Below are 15242 nucleotides of genomic sequence, written 5' to 3' on the forward strand. Positions count from 1 at the left end.
GGAGAAAAGTCCGCATGGTGCTTATTGTGCTCAATTCCGATGCAATTTTTGTGTTTCATCAACACTCAGAAGGGCCTCAGATTACAGAAAGCATCCTGATGTGCTTCGGAAACTGCTACTCGTCTGCCAGTGTACGATCAAAGCGTAGACAGTTTAAGACAGTACTCCCATGGAACAAAGTCCGCTTGGTGCTTATTGTGTTCAATGCCGATGCAATTTCTGTGTTTCATCAACACTCTGAAGGTCCACAGATTACAGAATGCATCCAGATATGCTTCAGAAACTAATACTACTCTTCCAGGGAACGATCAAATCGTAGACAGTTTAAGACATTACTCCCATGGAGAAAAGTCCGCATGGTGCTTACTGTGTTCAATGCCGATGCAATTTCTGTGTTTCATCAACACTGTGAAGTTTCACAGATTACAGAATGCATCCAGATGTGCTTCGCAAAGTACTACTAGTCTTCGAGTGTACGATCAAAGCGTAGACTGTTTAAGACATTACTCCCATGGAGAAAAGTTCGCATGGTGCTTATAGTGTTCAATTCCGATGAAATTTTTGTGTTTCATCAACACTCTGAAGGTCCACAGATTACAGAATGCTTATAGATTTGCTTCGGAAACTACTACTAGTCTTCCAGTGTACGATCAAAGCGTAGACAGTTTAAGACATTACTCCCGTGGGGAAAAGTCCGCATGGTGCTAATTGTGTTCAAAGTCGATGCAATTTTTATCTGTCATCAACACTCTGAAGGTCCACAGGTTACAGAATGCATACAGATGTGCTTCAGAAACTACTATTAGTCTTCCAGTGAACGATCAAAGCGTAGACAGTTTAAGACATTACTCTCATGGAGAAAAGTCCGAATGGTGCTTATTGTGTTCAATGACGATTCAATTTCTGTGTTTCATCAACACTCTGAAGGTCCACAGATTACAGAATGCCTCCAGGTGTGCTTCGGAAGCTACTACTAGTCTTCCAGTGAACGATCAAATCCTAGACAGTTTAAGACACTATTCCCATGGAGAAAAGTCCGCATGGTGCTTATTGTGCTCAATGCCGATGCAATTTTTGTGTTTCATCAACACTCTGAAGGTCCTCAGATTACAGAATGCATCCTGATGTGATTCAGAAACTACTACTCGTCTTCCAGTGTACGATCAAAACGTAGACAGTTTAAGACATTACTCCCATGGAGAAAAGTTCGCATGGTGCTTATTGTGTTCAATGCCGATGCAATTTTTGTGTTTCATCGACACTCTGAAGGTCCACAGATTACATAATGCATTAAGATGTGTTTCGGAAACTACTACTAGTCTTCCAGTGTACGATCAAAGCGTAGACAGTTTAAGACATTACTTCCTTCGAGAAAAGTCCGCATGGTTCTTATTGTGTTCAATGCCGATGCAATTTTTGTGTTTAATCAAAACTCTGAAGGTCCACAGATTTCGGAACGCCTAAAGATGTGCTTCGGAAACTACTAATAGTCTCCCAGGGAACGATCAAAGCGTAGACAGTTTAAGACATTACTCCCTTTAGAAAAGTCCGCATGGTGCTTATTGTGTTCAATGCCGCTTCAATTTCTGTGTTTCATCAACACTCTGAAGGTCCACAGATTACAGAATGCCTCCAGATGTGCTTCGGAAGCTACTACTAGTCTTCCAGTGAACGATCAAATCCTAGACACTTTAAGACACTACTCCCATGGAGAAAAGTCCGCATGGTGCTTTTTGTGCTCAATGCCGATGCAATTTTTGTGTTTCATCGACACTCTGAAAGTCCTCAGATTACAGAATGCATCCTGATGTGATTCGGAAACTACTACTCGTCTTCCAGTGTACGATCAAAGCGTAGACAGTTTAAGACATTACTTCCTTCGAGAAAAGTCCGCATGGTGCTTATTGTGTTCAATGCGGATACACTTTTTGTGTTTCATCAACACTCTGAAGGTCCACAGATTACTGAATGCATCCAGATGTGCTTCGTCAACTACTACAAGTCTTCCAGTGTACGATCAAATCGTAGACAGTTTAAGACATTATTCCCATGGAGAAAAGTCCGCATGGTGCTTATTGTGTTCAATACCGAAGCAATTTTTGTGTTTCATCAACACACTGAAGGTCCACAGATTACAGAATGCATCCAGATGTGCTTCGGAAGCTACTACTAGTCTTCCAGGGAACGATCAAAGCGTAGACATTTTAAGACATTACTCCCATGGAGAAAAGTCCGCATTGTGCTTATTGTGTTCAATGCCAAAGCAATTTTTGTGTTTCATCGGCACTCTGAAGGTCCACAGATTACAGAATGCATTAAGATGTGTTTCGGAAACTACTACTAGTCTTCCAGTGTACGACCAAAGCGTGGACAGTTTAAGACATTACTCCCTTGGAGAAAAGTCCGCATGGTGCTCATTGTGTTCAATGCCGATGCCATTTTTGTGTTTCATCAACATTCTGAATGTCCACAAATTACAGAATGCCTCCAGATGTGCTTCGGAAACTACCACTAGTCTTGCATCGAAAGATCAAACGTAGACAGTTTATGACATTACTCCCATGGGGAAAAGACCGCATGGTGCTTATTGTGTTCAATGCCGATGCAATTATTGTTTTTCATCAACACTCTGAAGGTCCACAGATTACAGAATGCCTCCAGATGCGCTTCGGAAACTACTACTAGTCGTCCAGTGTACGATCAAAGCGTAGACTGTTTGAGACATTACTCCCATGGAGAAAAGTCCGCATGGTGCTTATTGTGTTCAATGCCGATGCAACATTTGTGATTCATTAACACTCTGAAGGTCCACAGATTACAGAAAGCCTCCAGATGTGCTTCGGAAACTACTACCAGTCTTCCAGTGTACGTTCAAAGCGTAGACAGCTTAAGACATTACTCCCATGGAGAAAAGTCCGCATGGTGCTTATTGTGTACAAAGTCGATGCAATTTTCGTGTTTCATCAACACTCTGAAGGTCCACAGATTGCAGAATGCATCCAGATATGCTTCGGAAACTACTATTAGTCTTCTAGTGAACGATCAAAGCGTAGACAGTTTAAGACATTACTCTCATGGAGAAAAGTCCGCATGGTGCTTATTGTGTTCAATGCCGATTCAATTTCTGTGTTTCATCAACACTCTGAAGGTCCACAGATTACAGAATGCCTCCAGATGTGCTTCGGAAGCTACTACTAGTCTTCCAGTGAACGATCAAATCCTAGACACTTTAAGACACTACTCCCATGGAGAAAAGTCCGCATGGTGCTTATTGTGCTCAATGCCGATGCAATTTTTGTGTTTCATCAACACTCTAAAGGTCCTCAGATTACAGAATGCATCCTGATGTGCTTCGGAAACTACTACTCGTCTTCCAGTGTACGATCAAAGCGTAGACAGTTTAAGACATTACTCCCATGGAGAAAAGTTCGCATGGTGCTTATTGTGTTCAATGCCGATGCTATTTTTGTGTTTCATCAACACTCTGAAGGTCCACAGATTACAGAATGCTTATAGATGTGCTTCGGAAACTACTACTAGTCTTCCAGTGTACGATCAAAGCGTAGACAGTTTAAGACATTACTCCCATGGAGAAAAATCCGCATGGTGCTTATTGTGTTCAATGCCGATGTAATTTTTGTGTTTCATCAACACTCTGAAGGTCCCCAGATTACAGAATGCATCCAGATGTGCTTCCGAAACTACTACTAGTCTTCCAGTGTACGATCAAAGCGTAGACAGTTTAAGACATTATTCCCATGGAGAAAAGTCCGCATGGTGCTTATTGTGTTCAATGCCGATGCAATTTTTGTGTTTCATCAACACTCTGAAGGTCCACAGATTACAGAATGCCTCCAGATGTGCTTCGTAAACTACTACTAGTCTTCCAGGGAACGATCAAAGCGTAGACAGTTTAACACATTACTCCCATGGAGAAAAGTCCGCATTGTGCTTATTGTGTTCAATGCCGATGCAATTTTTGTGTTTCATCAACACTCTGAAGGTACACAGATTACAGAATGCATTAAGATGTGTTTCGGAAACTACTACTAGTCTTCCAGTGTACGATCAAAGCGTAGACAGTTTAAGACATTACTCCCATGGAGAAAAGTACGCATGGTGTTTATTGTGTTCAATGCCGATGCCATTTTTGTGTTTCATCAACATTCTGAATGTCCACAAATTACAGAATGCCTCCAGATGTGCTTCGGAAACTACTACTAGTCTTCCATCGAAACATCAAACGTAGACAGTTTATGACATTACTCCCATGGAGAAAAGTCCGCATGGTGCATAATGTGTTCAATGCCGATGCAATATTTGTGTTTCATTAACACTCTGAAGGTCCACAGGTTACAGAATGCCTCCAGATGTGCTTCGGAAACTACGACTAGTCTTCCAGTGTACGATCAAAGCGTAGACAGTTTAAGACATTACTCCCATGGAGAAAAGTCCGCATTGTGCTTATTGTGTTCAATGCCGATGTCATTTTTGCGTTTCATCAACACTCTGAAGGTCACAGATTACAGAATGCCTTTAGATGTGCTTCGGAAACTACTACTAGTCTTCCAGGGAACGATCAAAGCGTAGACAGTTTAAGACATTACTCCCATGGAGAAAAGTCCGCATTGTGCTTATTGTGTTCAATGCCAATGCAATTATTGTTTTTCATCAACACTCTGAAGGTCCACAGATTACAGACTGCCTCCAGATGCGCTTCGGAAACTACTACTAGTGTTCCAGTGTACGATCAAAGCGTAGACAGATTAAGCCTTTACTCCCATGGAGAAAAGTCCGCATGGTGCTTACTGTGTTCAATGCCGATGCAATTTCTGTGTTTCATCAACACTGTGAAGTTTCACAGATTACAGAATGCATCCAGATGTGCTTCGCAAAGTACTACTAGTCTTCGAGTGTACGATCAAAGCGTAGACTGTTTAAGACATTACTCCCATGGAGAAAAGTTCGCATGGTGCTTATAGTGTTCAGTTCCGATGAAATTTTTGTGTTTCATCAACACTCTGAAGGTCCACAGATTACAGAATGCTTATAGATGTGCTTCGGAAACTACTACTAGTCTTCCAGTGTACGATCAAAGCGTAGACAGTTTAAGACATTACTCCCGTGGAGAAAAGTCCGCATGGTGCTAATTGTGTTCAAAGTCGATGCAATTTTTGTCTGTCATCAACACTCTGAAGGTCCACAGATTACAGAATGCATACAGATGTGCTTCAGAAACTACTATTAGTCTTCCAGTGAACGATCAAAGCGTAGACAGTTTAAGACATTACTCTCATGGAGAAAAGTCCGAATGGTGCTTATTGTGTTCAATGACGATTCAATTTCTGTGTTTCATCAACACTCTGAAGGTCCACAGATTACAGAATGCCTCCAGGTGTGCTTCGGAAGCTACTACTAGGCTTCCAGTGAACGATCAAATCCTAGACAGTTTAAGACACTATTCCCATGGAGAAAAGTCCGCATGGTGCTTATTGTGCTCAATGCCGATGCAATTTTTGTGTTTCATCAACACTCTGAAGGTCCTCAGATTACAGAATGCATCCTGATGTGATTCAGAAACTACTACTCGTCTTCCAGTGTACGATCAAAACGTAGACAGTTTAAGACATTACTCCCATGGAGAAAAGTTCGCATGGTGCTTATTGTGTTCAATGCCGATGCAATTTTTGTGTTTCATCGACACTCTGAAGGTCCACAGATTACATAATGCATTAAGATGTGTTTCGGAAACTACTACTAGTCTTCCAGTGTACGATCAAAGCGTAGACAGTTTATGACATTACTTCCTTCGAGAAAAGTCCGCATGGTTCTTATTGTGTTCAATGCCGATGCAATTTTTGTGTTTCATCAAAACTCTGAAGGTCCACAGATTTCAGAACGCCTAAAGATGTGCTTCGGAAACTACTAATAGTCTCCCAGGGAACGATCAAAGCGTAGACAGTTTAAGACATTACTCCCTTTAGAAAAGTCCGCATGGTGCTTATTGTGTTCAATGCCGCTTCAATTTCTGTGTTTCATCAACACTCTGAAGGTCCACAGATTACAGAATGCCTCCAGATGTGCTTCGGAAGCTACTACTAGTCTTCCAGTGAACGATCAAATCCTAGACACTTTAAGACACTACTCCCATGGAGAAAAGTCCGCATGGTGCTTTTTGTGCTCAATGCCGATGCAATTTTTGTGTTTCATCGACACTCTGAAAGTCCTCAGATTACAGAATGCATCCTGATGTGATTCGGAAACTACTACTCGTCTTCCAGTGTACGATCAAAGCGTAGACAGTTTAAGACATTACTTCCTTCGAGAAAAGTCCGCATGGTGCTTATTGTGTTCAATGCGGATACACTTTTTGTGTTTCATCAACACTCTGAAGGTCCACAGATTACTGAATGCATCCAGATGTGCTTCGTCAACTACTACAAGTCTTCCAGTGTACGATCAAATCGTAGACAGTTTAAGACATTATTCCCATGGAGAAAAGTCCGCATGGTGCTTATTGTGTTCAATACCGAAGCAATTTTTGTGTTTCATCAACACACTGAAGGTCCACAGATTACATAATGCATCCAGATGTGCTTCGGAAGCTACTACTAGTCTTCCAGGGAACGATCAAAGCGTAGACATTTTAAGACATTACTCCCATGGAGAAAAGTCCGCATTGTGCTTATTGTGTTCAATGCCAAAGCAATTTTTGTGTTTCATCGACACTCTGAAGGTCCACAGATTACAGAATGCATTAAGATGTGTTTCGGAAACTACTACTAGTCTTCCAGTGTACGACCAAAGCGTGGACAGTTTAAGACATTACTCCCTTGGAGAAAAGTCAGCATGGTGCTTATTGTGTTCAATGCCGATGCAATTTTTGTGTTTCATCAACACTCTGAAGGTCCACTGATTACAGAATGCCTCCAGATGTGCTTCGGAAACTACTTCTAGTCTTCCTGTGTACGATCAAAGCGTAGACAGTTTAAGACATTACTCCCATGGAGAGAAGTCCGCATGGTGCTCATTGTGTTCAATGCCGATGCCATTTTTGTGTTTCATCAACATTCTGAATGTCCACAAATTACAGAATGCCTCCAGATGTGCTTCGGAAACTACCACTAGTCTTCCATCGAAAGATCAAACGTAGACAGTTTATGACATTACTCCCATGGGGAAAAGACCGAATGGTGCTTATTGTGTTCAATGCCGATGCAATTATTGTTTTTCATCAACACTCTGAAGGTCCACAGATTACAGAATGCCTCCAGATGCGCTTCGGAAACTACTACTAGTCGTCCAGTGTACGATCAAAGCGTAGACTGTTTAAGACATTACTCCCATGGAGAAAAGTCCGCATGGTGCTTATTGTGTTCAATGCCGATGCAACATTTGTGATTCATTAACACTCTGAAGGTCCACAGATTACAGAAAGCCTCCAGATGTGCTTCGGAAACTACTACCAGTCTTCCAGTGTACGTTCAAAGCGTAGACAGCTTAAGACATTACTCCCATGGAGAAAAGTCCGCATGGTGCTTATTGTGTACAAAGTCGATGCAATTTTCGTGTTTCATCAACACTCTGAAGGTCCACAGATTGCAGAATGCATCCAGATATGCTTCGGAAACTACTATTAGTCTTCTAGTGAACGATCAAAGCGTAGACAGTTTAAGACATTACTCTCATGGAGAAAAGTCCGCATGGTGCTTATTGTGTTCAATGCCGATTCAATTTCTGTGTTTCATCAACACTCTGAAGGTCCACAGATTACAGAATGCCTCCAGATGTGCTTCGGAAGCTACTACTAGTCTTCCAGTGAACGATCAAATCCTAGACACTTTAAGACACTACTCCCATGGAGAAAAGTCCGCATGGTGCTTATTGTGCTCAATGCCGATGCAATTTTTGTGTTTCATCAACACTCTAAAGGTCCTCAGATTACAGAATGCATCCTGATGTGCTTCGGAAACTACTACTCGTCTTCCAGTGTACGATCAAAGCGTAGACAGTTTAAGACATTACTCCCATGGAGAAAAGTTCGCATGGTGCTTATTGTGTTCAATGCCGATGCTATTTTTGTGTTTCATCAACACTCTGAAGGTCCACAGATTACAGAATGCTTATAGATGTGCTTCGGAAACTACTACTAGTCTTCCAGTGTACGATCAAAGCGTAGACAGTTTAAGACATTACTCCCATGGAGAAAAATCCGCATGGTGCTTATTGTGTTCAATGCCGATGTAATTTTTGTGTTTCATCAACACTCTGAAGGTCCTCAGATTACAGAATGCATCCAGATGTGCTTCCGAAACTACTACTAGTCTTCCAGTGTACGATCAAAGCGTAGACAGTTTAAGACATTATTCCCATGGAGAAAAGTCCGCATGGTGCTTATTGTGTTCAATGCCGATGCAATTTTTGTGTCTCATCAACACTCTGAAGGTCCACAGATTACAGAATGCCTCCAGATGTGCTTCGTAAACTACTACTAGTCTTCCAGGGAACGATCAAAGCGTAGACAGTTTAACACATTACTCCCATGGAGAAAAGTCCGCATTGTGCTTATTGTGTTCAATGCCGATGCAATTTTTGTGTTTCATCAACACTCTGAAGGTACACAGATTACAGAATGCATTAAGATGTGTTTCGGAAACTACTACTAGTCTTCCAGTGTACGATCAAAGCGTAGACAGTTTAAGACATTACTCCCATGGAGAAAAGTACGCATGGTGTTTATTGTGTTCAATGCCGATGCCATTTTTGTGTTTCATCAACATTCTGAATGTCCACAAATTACAGAATGCCTCCAGATGTGCTTCGGAAACTACTACTAGTCTTCCATCGAAACATCAAACGTAGACAGTTTATGACATTACTCCCATGGAGAAAAGTCCGCATGGTGCATAATGTGTTCAATGCCGATGCAATATTTGTGTTTCATTAACACTCTGAAGGTCCACAGGTTACAGAATGCCTCCAGATGTGCTTCGGAAACTACGACTAGTCTTCCAGTGTACGATCAAAGCGTAGACAGTTTAAGACATTACTCCCATGGAGAAAAGTCCGCATTGTGCTTATTGTGTTCAATGCCGATGTCATTTTTGCGTTTCATCAACACTCTGAAGGTCACAGATTACAGAATGCCTTTAGATGTGCTTCGGAAACTACTACTAGTCTTCCAGGGAACGATCAAAGCGTAGACAGTTTAAGACATTACTCCCATGGAGAAAAGTCCGCATTGTGCTTATTGTGTTCAATGCCAATGCAATTATTGTTTTTCATCAACACTCTGAAGGTCCACAGATTACAGACTGCCTCCAGATGCGCTTCGGAAACTACTACTAGTGTTCCAGTGTACGATCAAAGCGTAGACAGATTAAGCCTTTACTCCCATGGAGAAAAGTCCGCATGGTGCTTACTGTGTTCAATTCAGATGAAATTTTTGTGTTTCATCAACACTCTGAAGGTCCACAGATTTCAGAACGCCTAAAGATGTGCTTCGGAAACTACTAATAGTCTCCCAGGGAACGATCAAAGCGTAGACAGTTTAAGACATTACTCCCTTTAGAAAAGTCCGCATGGTGCTTATTGTGTTCAATGCCGCTTCAATTTCTGTGTTTCATCAACACTCTGAAGGTCCACAGATTACAGAATGCCTCCAGATGTGCTTCGGAAGCTACTACTAGTCTTCCAGTGAACGATCAAATCCTAGACACTTTAAGACACTACTCCCATGGAGAAAAGTCCGCATGGTGCTTTTTGTGCTCAATGCCGATGCAATTTTTGTGTTTCATCGACACTCTGAAAGTCCTCAGATTACAGAATGCATCCTGATGTGATTCGGAAACTACTACTCGTCTTCCAGTGTACGATCAAAGCGTAGACAGTTTAAGACATTACTTCCTTCGAGAAAAGTCCGCATGGTGCTTATTGTGTTCAATGCGGATACACTTTTTGTGTTTCATCAACACTCTGAAGGTCCACAGATTACTGAATGCATCCAGATGTGCTTCGTCAACTACTACAAGTCTTCCAGTGTACGATCAAATCGTAGACAGTTTAAGACATTATTCCCATGGAGAAAAAGTCCGCATGGTGCTTATTGTGTTCAATACCGAAGCAATTTTTGTGTTTCATCAACACACTGAAGGTCCACAGATTACAGAATGCATCCAGATGTGCTTCGGAAGCTACTACTAGTCTTCCAGGGAACGATCAAAGCGTAGACATTTTAAGACATTACTCCCATGGAGAAAAGTCCGCATTGTGCTTATTGTGTTCAATGCCAAAGCAATTTTTGTGTTTCATCGACACTCTGAAGGTCCACAGATTACAGAATGCATTAAGATGTGTTTCGGAAACTACTACTAGTCTTCCAGTGTACGACCAAAGCGTGGACAGTTTAAGACATTACTCCCTTGGAGAAAAGTCAGCATGGTGCTTATTGTGTTCAATGCCGATGCAATTTTTGTGTTTCATCAACACTCTGAAGGTCCACTGATTACAGAATGCCTCCAGATGTGCTTCGGAAACTACTTCTAGTCTTCCTGTGTACGATCAAAGCGTAGACAGTTTAAGACATTACTCCCATGGAGAAAAGTCCGCATGGTGCTCATTGTGTTCAATGCCGATGCCATTTTTGTGTTTCATCAACATTCTGAATGTCCACAAATTACAGAATGCCTCCAGATGTGCTTCGGAAACTACCACTAGTCTTCCATCGAAAGATCAAACGTAGACAGTTTATGACATTACTCCCATGGGGAAAAGACCGCATGGTGCTTATTGTGTTCAATGCCGATGCAATTATTGTTTTTCATCAACACTCTGAAGGTCCACAGATTACAGAATGCCTCCAGATGCGCTTCGGAAACTACTACTAGTCGTCCAGTGTACGATCAAAGCGTAGACTGTTTAAGACATTACTCCCATGGAGAAAAGTCCGCATGGTGCTTATTGTGTTCAATGCCGATGCAACATTTGTGATTCATTAACACTCTGAAGGTCCACAGATTACAGAAAGCCTCCAGATGTGCTTCGGAAACTACTACCAGTCTTCCAGTGTACGTTCAAAGCGTAGACAGCTTAAGACATTACTCCCATGGAGAAAAGTCCGCATGGTGCTTATTGTGTACAAAGTCGATGCAATTTTCGTGTTTCATCAACACTCTGAAGGTCCACAGATTGCAGAATGCATCCAGATATGCTTTGGAAACTACTATTAGTCTTCTAGTGAACGATCAAAGCGTAGACAGTTTAAGACATTACTCTCATGGAGAAAAGTCCGCATGGTGCTTATTGTGTTCAATGCCGAGTCAATTTCTGTGTTTCATCAACACTCTGAAGGTCCACAGATTACAGAATGCCTCCAGATGTGCTTCGGAAGCTACTACTAGTCTTCCAGTGAACGATCAAATCCTAGACACTTTAAGACACTACTCCCATGGAGAAAAGTCCGCATGGTGCTTATTGTGCTCAATGCCGATGCAATTTTTGTGTTTCATCAACACTCTAAAGGTCCTCAGATTACAGAATGCATCCTGATGTACTTCGGAAACTACTACTCGTCTTCCAGTGTACGATCAAAGCGTAGACAGTTTAAGACATTACTCCCATGGAGAAAAGTTCGCATGGTGCTTATTGTGTTCAATGCCGATGCTATTTTTGTGTTTCATCAACACTCTGAAGGTCCACAGATTACAGAATGCTTATAGATGTGCTTCGGAAACTACTACTAGTCTTCCAGTGTACGATCAAAGCGTAGACAGTTTAAGACAATACTCCCTTGGAGAAAAGTCAGCATGGTGCTTATTGTGTTCAATGCCGATGCAATTTTTGTGTTTCATCAACACTCTGAAGGTCCACTGATTACAGAATGCCTCCAGATGTGCTTCGGAAACTACTTCTAGTCTTCCTGTGTACGATCAAAGCGTAGACAGTTTAAGACATTACTCCCATGGAGAAAAGTCCGCATGGTGCTCATTGTGTTCAATGCCGATGCCATTTTTGTGTTTCATCAACATTCTGAATGTCCACAAATTACAGAATGCCTCCAGATGTGCTTCGGAAACTACCACTAGTCTTCCATCGAAAGATCAAACGTAGACAGTATATGACATTACTCCCATGGAGAAAAATCCGCATGGTGCTTATTGTGTTCAATGCCGATGTAATTTTTGTGTTTCATCAACACTCTGAAGGTCCTCAGATTACAGAATGCATCCAGATGTGCTTCCGAAACTACTACTAGTCTTCCAGTGTACGATCAAAGCGTAGACAGTTTAAGACATTATTCCCATGGAGAAAAGTCCGCATGGTGCTTATTGTGTTCAATGCCGATTCAATTTCTGTGTTTCATCAACACTCTGAAGGTCCACAGAATACAGAATGCCTCCAGATGTGCTTCGGAAGCTACTACTAATCTTCCAGTGAACGATCAATTCCTAGACAGTTTAAGACATTACTTCCATGGAGAACAGTCCGCATTGTGCTTATTGTGTTCAATGCCGATGCAATTTTTGTGTTTCATCAACATTCTGAATGTCCACAAATTACAGAATGCCTCCAGATGTGCTTCGGAAACTACCACTAGTCTTCCATCGAAAGATCAAACGTAGACAGTTTATGACATTACTCCCATGGGGAAAAGACCGCATGGTGCTTATTGTGTTCAATGCCGATGCAATTATTGTTTTTCATCAACACTCTGAAGGTCCACAGATTACAGAATGCCTCCAGATGCGCTTCGGAAACTACTACTAGTCGTCCAGTGTACGATCAAAGCGTAGACTGTTTAAGACATTACTCCCATGGAGAAAAGTCCGCATGGTGCTTATTGTGTTCAATGCCGATGCAACATTTGTGATTCATTAACACTCTGAAGGTCCACAGATTACAGAAAGCCTCCAGATGTGCTTCGGAAACTACTACCAGTCTTCCAGTGTACGTTCAAAGCGTAGACAGCTTAAGACATTACTCCCATGGAGAAAAGTCCGCATGGTGCTTATTGTGTACAAAGTCGATGCAATTTTCGTGTTTCATCAACACTCTGAAGGTCCACAGATTGCAGAATGCATCCAGATATGCTTTGGAAACTACTATTAGTCTTCTAGTGAACGATCAAAGCGTAGACAGTTTAAGACATTACTCTCATGGAGAAAAGTCCGCATGGTGCTTATTGTGTTCAATGCCGAGTCAATTTCTGTGTTTCATCAACACTCTGAAGGTCCACAGATTACAGAATGCCTCCAGATGTGCTTCGGAAGCTACTACTAGTCTTCCAGTGAACGATCAAATCCTAGACACTTTAAGACACTACTCCCATGGAGAAAAGTCCGCATGGTGCTTATTGTGCTCAATGCCGATGCAATTTTTGTGTTTCATCAACACTCTAAAGGTCCTCAGATTACAGAATGCATCCTGATGTACTTCGGAAACTACTACTCGTCTTCCAGTGTACGATCAAAGCGTAGACAGTTTAAGACATTACTCCCATGGAGAAAAGTTCGCATGGTGCTTATTGTGTTCAATGCCGATGCTATTTTTGTGTTTCATCAACACTCTGAAGGTCCACAGATTACAGAATGCTTATAGATGTGCTTCGGAAACTACTACTAGTCTTCCAGTGTACGATCAAAGCGTAGACAGTTTAAGACAATACTCCCTTGGAGAAAAGTCAGCATGGTGCTTATTGTGTTCAATGCCGATGCAATTTTTGTGTTTCATCAACACTCTGAAGGTCCACTGATTACAGAATGCCTCCAGATGTGCTTCGGAAACTACTTCTAGTCTTCCTGTGTACGATCAAAGCGTAGACAGTTTAAGACATTACTACCATGGAGAAAAGTCCGCATGGTGCTCATTGTGTTCAATGCCGATGCCATTTTTGTGTTTCATCAACATTCTGAATGTCCACAAATTACAGAATGCCTCCAGATGTGCTTCGGAAACTACCACTAGTCTTCCATCGAAAGATCAAACGTAGACAGTTTATGACATTACTCCCATGGAGAAAAATCCGCATGGTGCTTATTGTGTTCAATGCCGATGTAATTTTTGTGTTTCATCAACACTCTGAAGGTCCTCAGATTACAGAATGCATCCAGATGTGCTTCCGAAACTACTACTAGTCTTCCAGTGTACGATCAAAGCGTAGACAGTTTAAGACATTATTCCCATGGAGAAAAGTCCGCATGGTGCTTATTGTGTTCAATGCCGATGCAATTTTTGTGTTTCATCAACACTCTGAAGGTCCACAGATTACAGAATGCCTCCAGATGTGCTTCGTAAACTACTACTAGTCTTCCAGGGAACGATCAAAGCGTAGACAGTTTAACACATTACTCCCATGGAGAAAAGTCCGCATTGTGCTTATTGTGTTCAATGCCGATGCAATTTTTGTGTTTCATCAACACTCTGAAGGTACACAGATTACAGAATGCATTAAGATGTGCTTCGGAAACTACTACTAGTCTTCCAGGGAACGATCAAAGCGTAGACAGTTTAAGACATTACTCCCATGGAGAAAAGTCCGCATTGTGCTTATTGTGTTCAATGCCAATGCAATTATTGTTTTTCATCAACACTCTGAAGGTCCACAGATTACAGACTGCCTCCAGATGCGCTTAGGAAACTACTACTAGTGTTCCAGTGTACGATCAAAGCGTAGACAGATTAAGCCTTTACTCCCATGGAGAAATGTCCGCATGGTGCTTATTGTGTTCAACGCCGATGCAATTTTTGTGTTTCATCAACACTCAGAAGGTCCACAGATTACAGAATGCCTCCAGATGTGCTACGGGAAACTACTACTAGTCTTCCAGTGTACGATCAGAGCGTAGACAGTTTAAGACATTACTCCCATAAGAAAAGTAGGCATTGTGCTTATTGTGTTCAATGCCGATGCAATTTTTGTGTTTCATCAACACTCTGAAGGTCCACAGATTACAGAATGCCTCCAGATGTGCTTCGGAAACTACTACTAGTCTTCCAGTGTACGATCAAAGCGTAGGCAGTTTAAGACATTACTCCCATGGAGAAAATCCCGCATTGTGCTAATTGTGATCAATGCCGATGCAATTTTTGTGTTTCATCAACACTCTGAATGCCTCCAGATGTGCTTCCGAAACTACTTCTAGTCTTCCAGTGTACGATCTAAGTGTAGACAGTTTAAGACATTACTCCCATGGAGAAAAGGTCGCATGGTGATTATTGTGCTCAATGCCGTTTCAATTTCTGTG

The sequence above is a fragment of the Schistocerca gregaria genome, chromosome 3 (assembly GCF_023897955.1).
Source record: "Schistocerca gregaria isolate iqSchGreg1 chromosome 3, iqSchGreg1.2, whole genome shotgun sequence".
NCBI classification, from domain to species: domain Eukaryota; kingdom Metazoa; phylum Arthropoda; class Insecta; order Orthoptera; family Acrididae; genus Schistocerca; species Schistocerca gregaria.